The sequence below is a fragment of the Echinops telfairi genome, unplaced genomic scaffold, assembly GCF_000313985.2.
Source record: "Echinops telfairi isolate 266 unplaced genomic scaffold, ASM31398v2 ScPeMD7_7405;HRSCAF=8443, whole genome shotgun sequence".
In the NCBI taxonomy this organism is placed as follows: domain Eukaryota; kingdom Metazoa; phylum Chordata; class Mammalia; order Afrosoricida; family Tenrecidae; genus Echinops; species Echinops telfairi.
This window is the reverse complement of record NW_022111305.1, coordinates 6,054,546-6,062,609: the sequence shown is the minus strand read 5'-3', so window position 1 is coordinate 6,062,609 and position 8,064 is coordinate 6,054,546. Positions and strand designations below refer to the sequence as shown.

Below are 8,064 nucleotides of genomic sequence, written 5' to 3'. Positions count from 1 at the left end.
TTTTTGTCCTGAGGTGAGATTTAAGTAGAGGCCCAAAATCTGTCAGCTTCCTTGTTTCAGTTGGATACAAATGCATATATAAACAAGTACACATATGTTTGCATATGAACATTTTTTCCTTCCTTCTTTTCCTTTTATTCCTCTGGCCCCACTATATTGTTAACCCATTGTTCACCTCTCTGTATTTCCCCTCAGATGTATTTTTAAATGACTTGTAGCACAAATTTACTTTCACGTGATATTAACGAGGGCTTTTTGTTTTGTTTCTTTCAATAATTTCTGCCTTCAGGTGGGTCATCGTTCTTTGGGATGGGAGAGATATGAACCTTTTACAGGCGGTTGTTCTGGCAGCTTTCCTCCAAATGTCTTAACATCAGCTGTGTGAGCACCTTCAGCACTGTGTTGGTGCATTGAAATATTTGAATTGGCATTATCATTTCCTAGAAACTTGTTTTCCCTCAATGCCTTCAACACACGCTTCTATATCATATCTTTCACTGCCACTGAGTCAATACCAATTAAGAATGACCCTATAGTACAGAGTAGAACTGCCCCCTTTGAGTTTCCCCGTCTGTAGCTTCATAGGAACCAAAAGAGCCATGTTTGCCCTGAAGAGCAGTTGGTCGTTTCCAAGTGCTGACTACATGGGTCTCAGCCCAATGTATAACCACTATGCTACCCAGGCCCTTAGATATCATTTATAGAAATAAAAAGCATGTCATATAAAAATATCTAATAAACCAAAGCCAGAACAAACAACAGCACCTTCCTCAATAATCTTGTTATTTCAAACAAGAACCCTAACTTTAAACAAGATCTCTCTCTGTGTATTGCTGGAAATAAATGATATATAAAGACGTTGTTAAATTGCATTGGTCAGGTTGAAGAGAAGGTTGACCAAGATAAATCTTAAGCAAAGTTATATTTTCATGATAAAAATACTAATTTCACAGCTTTCTGACAGAAATGTTCTACTTAATTTTTTTTTTTGTTTTACCACCTTTTAGCAACCATCACTGTATGTATGGAAATAGAACAAATTAGCGGCATTTTCTGGAAACCTTTGCTCTTCTCAAAAAAGCTGTGTCATTTTCAAAGGCCGTTTCACAGTGAATCGACATTATATAATTCATGTGTCAATGTATTTCTTATTGTGGCAAAAACATGAGTCAAACTAACACTTCAAAAAGAACAACCCATGGCCCCAATTCCCATAGATGACTTTCCTGATCCTTAGAGAGCAGGTAGATTTCAGCCAAGGTCCTGGCAGTTTGGCCTCTCATTCAGGTCACCGCCCAATGGTGTCTCCCAGTGGGCGTAGCCTTCTCATAAGGAGGATCCTGGGAACATCCTCCCTGACAATGTGCCCAGAGTGAGTAAATAGAAGGAACGTCCAATCCAGGCCCCCTAAAATCTAGGAATTGTGAGATTTAAGGCTGCGGCTTTAAAGCAGGGAGCCTCTGGGAAGAAATATGACTTATAATTTGACTTATGACTATTGACTAATTGAAATATGACTTATAAGAAATATGACCAGTGTGCCACAGGCATTTGTGTTTCCCTTATTACATGAATTTTGTGGTTATAAGTATAACCAGGACAGACCGGCCAAGAAGCATGGTAAATACTGAGCTTAGTTGTGTTTATTACTAATTTATTAAAAAACAGTTCGCATTTCATCATATCAAATATTTTACTTCCAGGTCTGGCTGGCGTCTCTCTCCCAGCCCCACATCGCCTCATCACCTTCCTACAGAATCAAAGCATCTTTGACAATTTACTATCTCAGACAGGAAAGGAGGCCCAGTACGCAAGGGAAACACGAGTCTAGATGTGTTTGTCTACTGACTAATCTGTAGTAAACCGTTCCACAAACAAGCAAGAGCTTACTTATGCTTACTTACCAGATTGTCACCTACAGAGCAGTGAGGAAGGTAAGTCTGTGCTTACCTTGTTGGTTGGGGAATGATTAGTGAGACATTAAGAGCTGCGGAAGGAACCTGACTGTGGCTTGGATGGAGTGCTCACTGATCCTAGGCTTTTTTGGTTTGTTTTAGGGGAGTAGGGTGTCGGCGGACTTCTACAGCAGTTCCAAAGAAGGTGAGCTAAAGTGACTGCGAGAACACTTGTGCCCATTGCTTGATAATATGTTGACATTTCTTAGGAAGGAACCTTCATAGGACAGACTTCAGACTTCCTGTAGTTTGAAAGGTGGGAGGATTGAGACGGTTTGGAATTTAAAGTCCATGTTTGTGTTTTGTTTTACTGTCTCTCTCCAGCGAGGGATCTAGTTGAATCGGAGACAAAGTCATGGGTGATGCTGAATTTTGTAACAGTGTTAAGCGCAATGTGTTAGTCCATGTTGACTAGAGAAACAAATCGAGAGACAATCATGTGTGAGTAAGAGAGAACTTTATAACAAATAGCAGTTATATTTTGAGAAAAAATCCCAGCTCAGTCCAGATCAAGTCCATCCGTCCAATATTAGCCCATATGTCAGATACTAGTCTATAAAGTCTTCTTGAGACCCACGCAGCCGCTCACAGTGATGTGGAACACAGGACGATCACAGGGCAGGTGATGAAAAGTCCTATGGATTCCGTGCTGTTTTAAGCATCTCCGCACTGGTGTGAATCTCCACCTGGCTCCTCCACAGGAAGGTGAAGTGGAGAGATAGACTAATGAAAGTAAAATTCTCTCTCAGGATATCTTCATTCTCTTCCCATGTGTTTATTTCATCTATAATTATATCCACGATGAAATGCCACCAGGCTTATTTTGCAGGCCTCTTGATTACGCTAAGATGAAATGCAGCAAGGTACATGGATTGAATTCTATCATACATTTGAACTGAATTGCTTCAATTGGTCTCTTAGAGACCTATCAACACAATTCACTGCTTTGGAGTCCTCGCCATGAGGCAGCAGAGTGTAAGATTTAAACCTGATTACAGAAGTTATGCCCCAGATGTGTGTGTGTGTGTGTGTGTGTGTGTGTGTGTGTGTACCTAAAGAACGGAAGGTATTTTGCTCTCAGATATTTGAGAAACTTGATTTGATTTTCTCAATTCAGTGTGGAAGTTGTGGTTAACTTCTATCCAGAAAACCATTGGTCTTTTAAAGATCAATTTTAACATGCACCTTGAGTACTCAATTAGGGAGGAAAATAATAAACAATAGTTGTAACCTCAGCTATAGATTTTCAACCAAGCATAATGAATCAGTTTTAAAGACTGTGCAGTTAAACTTCAGTGGGTGATTAAATGTTTCTCTTCAGACAATGATATTATTCCAATGACTCACTCTTTTAAAGCCCAATATCAAAATAGCTTTCTTAGATAGATGAAGCACAATACAATTCAGTACCCTGGAAATATGTAGGTGTATATAAATATATATATATATATATTTAAGAAAGAATATGTGAAAGAAAGGGGAATACTACTATTTGCATTAGGTAGACAAAGTGTGATAAATTTTCTTACAACGGTTTTCTTATGAAATCTGAAGGCGTTTTAAAAAAGTATAAGTCATGTTTAGAGTTCCAATGAATCTATACTCAGATTACCCTTGAATTTCAGGTAAATATATATATATTTTTTAAATTGGACAAGATGTCAACTTCCCAGAAAAGATTTCACGTGGTCACATTCCTTGCTTCAATCTCATTAGCAAACTGAACATACAGTACTTTTCACAGTGGAGTAGAATTTAGCTGCATACATATATGGCTTGCATGTATGTAAAATATTCGACTTCATTTCCACTGAGGAAAAAAGTACACAAATTTTTAAAATCGAAGCTACTGTGAACTCTAAGTGCAAATATAGGCTATCTTCTTTGGCAGCAAAACACGAACAAGTCAACAGGACAGCTTAAGAGTGATAAAGCTTCTTAGGGATTTTTCAGAGATTGTTATTTAGCAAAATGTCATTGTTGCAACAGCTGCAGCAATGTCTCCACGCAGATAGGGCTGCGGTTCTAATATGCTCTCTTGTGGACTAAAACAGAAGGCATCACAGTCGCATAAATGTTCCAAAGATGGGAGGGCGAACCACCTGTATAGCAGTCACCAATGTCACATGTCACTTCCTATACAGCCCTATTCAAAGAGCCATGCCTGGTTTCTCCTGAAATTACTACGCAGGGCTTGATGTTTCTCTCATTAGATTTCTTATGGGAGCCCCTCATAGTGTGAAACCAGGGGCGAGTGATGTTGTCCTGCAGCATCCTGAAGTGCAATCCCTCACTAACAGTCTCCGTCTAACTGCAGAGCGAGAAGCCTGATTAGTGGCGTGTTACTTCAAGGAATTAAACTGGCAAACAATTTCTCTTCTCTTATCCCAGGTGGTTTTAGAAGTAAATAATTTAAAAAATTTAAATGTGTTTTTTTTGGAGTCATTTTGTTATTTAAAACATACATGAAAGTTAATGTGGCCTTAAAGCTCATGGAAATATTGAAATGCTCTTTGGGGACGCAAACACAAGAAAGTCTTTCAGAGGAAAACTAAGATTTATTTTAACCTTTAGCTAGAAGCTATTTCCCAAAAGTAATCTGTTTGGGAATGGAAAAGAAAATAACGGTGATACTCTTGGGTTTTCGTCTTTTGCTTTTTCTATTCCACTCTATTATAATAGTTACGCAGTCCTCTGTAACAAATTATCCCAGAACTTAGAGGCTTAACACAACCAACTGTTCTTACCTTATTTGCTCTTTGGCCTGTTAGACCTCTCACTGCAGGATTAGCTGGGTGACTGGCTCAGTCTCTCGTGATGTTTCTCAGAGTCAGGGCTGCAGGCAGGACAGGGCTGGTCTGTATCTCTACAACAACTCTCTTCTCAGCTCACTCACACGGTTCCTAGCCAACTTCAGTTCTTCACCATATTGGCCCTCCCCAGAGGCTGCCTGAGTAATTTCTCCAGGTGGCCGCAGTTGATCTGAGAGAAAGAGAGAGTGGGAACAGGGGAACCCCCAAGATGGAAACCACAGTCTTTTTGAAACCTAAACTGGAAGCGACATCGCATTATACTTATTATATCCAAGTCATTAAAACTGAATCATAAATTCAGCTTACAGTCAAAGGGAGTCCCTGAATGTTGTAAATGGTGAATACACTTAGGTACTAACGGAAAGGTCAGAGGTTTGAGTCCTCCCAGAGGAGACCTTGAAGAAAAGCCTCACAGTCTACTTCTAAACAGAACACCAGCCATCCACACCTTGTGGAGCTCAGTCCCAGTGGGGCAGACATGAGGTCACCAAAGGGGACAGTCAGCTGGATGCCAACTGGCATGGATCTGCACAAGTTAGAGTGCCAGGAGATGGGGCTCATTGTGCACCCTCTTCAAAGCTGCCTCCAGGGGCACGGCAAAAGTTTCATGGAAAAATGGAGTTAAAGGATGATGTAAGTTTTCCTTGAACTTTGTTCATATGCTTCTTTACTTTTCGTTTCACATTTCTGGCTTTTAGTTGAGAAAAAGCAAATTCTTACTCTAATGACTGGCAGAGCAACAATGCCATCTTCCTGAAAATAGCGCCCGTCTGTTATGACTGCTTCCTAGGAGCATCTAGCAGGGCATTTAAACCGCCTGCAGGAAAACTGTCATTTGGGCCTGTGTGCCAAATATCCAAATTTTATCTATTATTTTACAGATCCATACATTGACTGTTTCAAGAAATGTGCATAGTAGTATTTACGTAAGTCTAAACCAGGCATGTTGTAGTTCAGACTTAGAAGGAAATTTACATTCATTTATTGTGACTACCTTCTTGTGAGATTCTAATTTAGATTCTGTTTGGAAATCACTTCCCTTGAGCATAAGATTTAGTTGGCAGGCTGATGGAAATCTTTCAGTGCTGTGCATGACTAGGAAAATGCAGTAATCACCATTAAAAACTTAGTGGTACATTAAAAAGATCAGTTTTTCTGGCAAGAGTTCCAGAAAAAACAGATATGTGAAACTTCTTATCTATGGTGAAGGCAAGTTGTGTAGTATTACTAGAGAAAGGTTTACTCATATATAAAAGTAAAAGCTTAGACCAGCGATTTTCTTTCAGTTTGTGAGATGGTCTAATTTTACAGTGAAATACAATAAAATATTGACAAGTTAGACAAATAAAAACATTTTTAAATCACAGATATCTTTTACATATAATGTATGTTAAGGAAAAACAAATTATAGACTACTGTTTGCAAGTTTGAGCGCTTTGTAGATAAATGTTCATAGGACCATCTTCCCCTGTGGAGCTGTCTCTGAGTATCCTCACTTTTTAAAAATAAGTACACAAGTCATGTAGGACTAAGACCCACTCTACACCTAAACAGTCTCATATTGACTGGTAATAACTTCAAATGTCCTATTTCCTTTTCTTCTTTATTTTACCAGTTTTATTGGCATATAATTCATATATCATACAACTCCATAGTTCAGTCATATGAAGAAGAGTTCTACGATTGCCACACTCAATTTAGAGCACTTTCTTCTTTCTTTTACTCATTGTTGTCAGCTCTCTCTTTCCCCAACCTCCATGCCATACGCCCCAAAAGCCATTCACCCAGTTCCTGGCTCTGGGGATTTCCTATCCGGGATTTCATATATCGAAGAATAATAGCAACAGCAACAAGACCGAAGGAAAACCTCAGTGGAAAAGAAACCAGGAAATACTTAAAAACTAACACATTTTAAATGAATGAAAGGGAGATCAAAGATAAGGCATCCCATTTAGTCTAACTGCATCTGAAATAATCCACTTTGCAGCACGCTGCCTGACACCAAGGTATTCGCATCCCTGGTCAATGGTCAGAGGGGATGCACTGCCTTAATCCATGTGTATTTCCGATTCTCTTTTTATACTGAAACTACTTTAAAATGGGTCAAAAGGAAGATCAAATGGTAAGATGTTACATTTGAACCTAACGATATCTACCATATCGACTATCCAATGCTTTCTGTTGGATAACAAAGATACTCACATCCCTTGATTATGGTCAGAGGGGTTTCTATGGAGGTGTAATCCACATGTGGACACTGGAAACGAATTTTGGGCTTCCACTGTCCACAGCTCTCTTCAAGCAAGGTGTTCACAATTTAAGTTCTGATACTATTCCACCCTTTAGATTGGATTCTTTTTTTTTGCCGAGTCACAGGCCCATTTATTATCTTCTGGGAACAACATGGTCTTTCCCTCCCCAACGTGGCCCCAGGCCGCAGGGGAGGGCAAAGCCCCTCAGGTAGGAGCATCGCTGCCCCCTGGAGCAGGCCCATGGGGCAGCAATGCTATGGTTGGCAGGAGCAGGGCCTTCAGCTGGCAATCTCAGGGTCCTGGGCTTCATAGGACTTGACCAAGCAGGCATACATCAGGACAACTTCCCCGTCACTGCTGAAGCCATAGGCTTTGATGACCTACTGCTGGATCTACCTGGCCACGGGCAGAACGAGTTGCAGCATCTTGCTCGTGTCATTGCACCATTGTCCTATGCTTGTCCTATGTCCTATGCTGTCCATGCGCACAGCGTTCTCTGGGTCCAGGAGTGCCTGGATGATTTCCGCCAGGACCACCTCGGCCTGTCCGATGCTCAATGTCATGGGCTGTGGCAAAGCGGTGCCATATAGGGCTAGAGAAAGGGCACATGCAGTCAAGCCGTGGGGACGAGCCACCTCCAGAGAGTGGTTTATGTTTTACTGGTGTGTGTGTGGGGTTTCCGGGAAAAACCAGAAAACCTGCTAGACAAGTTCTAAAAGAGCTGTAACACTACTAGATTGGGTTTGATTATTTGCAATCCTTGGATCACAGAGGCTAGGATGACTTGTCCATGTGGATTTGACACCTCACTTTAATGGCTGCTTGCTTGATGACAAGCCTTTACGACCCCAGATACTATTCTTTCTTAAAACTGGGAACCGTATCATTCCTTTGCAACCTATTTTCATTTACCACCACTCCTCCCCAGCACATGCATACAATATAAGCAGAATATATTAAAGGAGGGAAATGGCACCTGAGACAATACTGGCTAGGAAAGCAGGAGTCACCACTATAGCTCAGGTTTTATTCTAAAAACAATGA

The 8,064-nt window shown here is 40.5% G+C and overlaps 1 non-coding gene and 1 pseudogene across 1 annotated transcript; both read right to left on the bottom strand.

Annotated features, from left to right (window-relative positions):
• Positions 1 to 7,224: 7,224 nt before the first annotated feature.
• Positions 7,225 to 7,583, bottom strand: LOC115871789 (annotated as a pseudogene).
• Positions 7,584 to 7,690: 107 nt separating this feature from the next.
• On the bottom strand, positions 7,691 to 7,752 carry LOC115871795. The gene has a single exon (XR_004047484.1). It is a non-coding gene; the product is annotated as a U7 small nuclear RNA (small nuclear RNA).
• Positions 7,753 to 8,064: the final 312 nt, after the last annotated feature.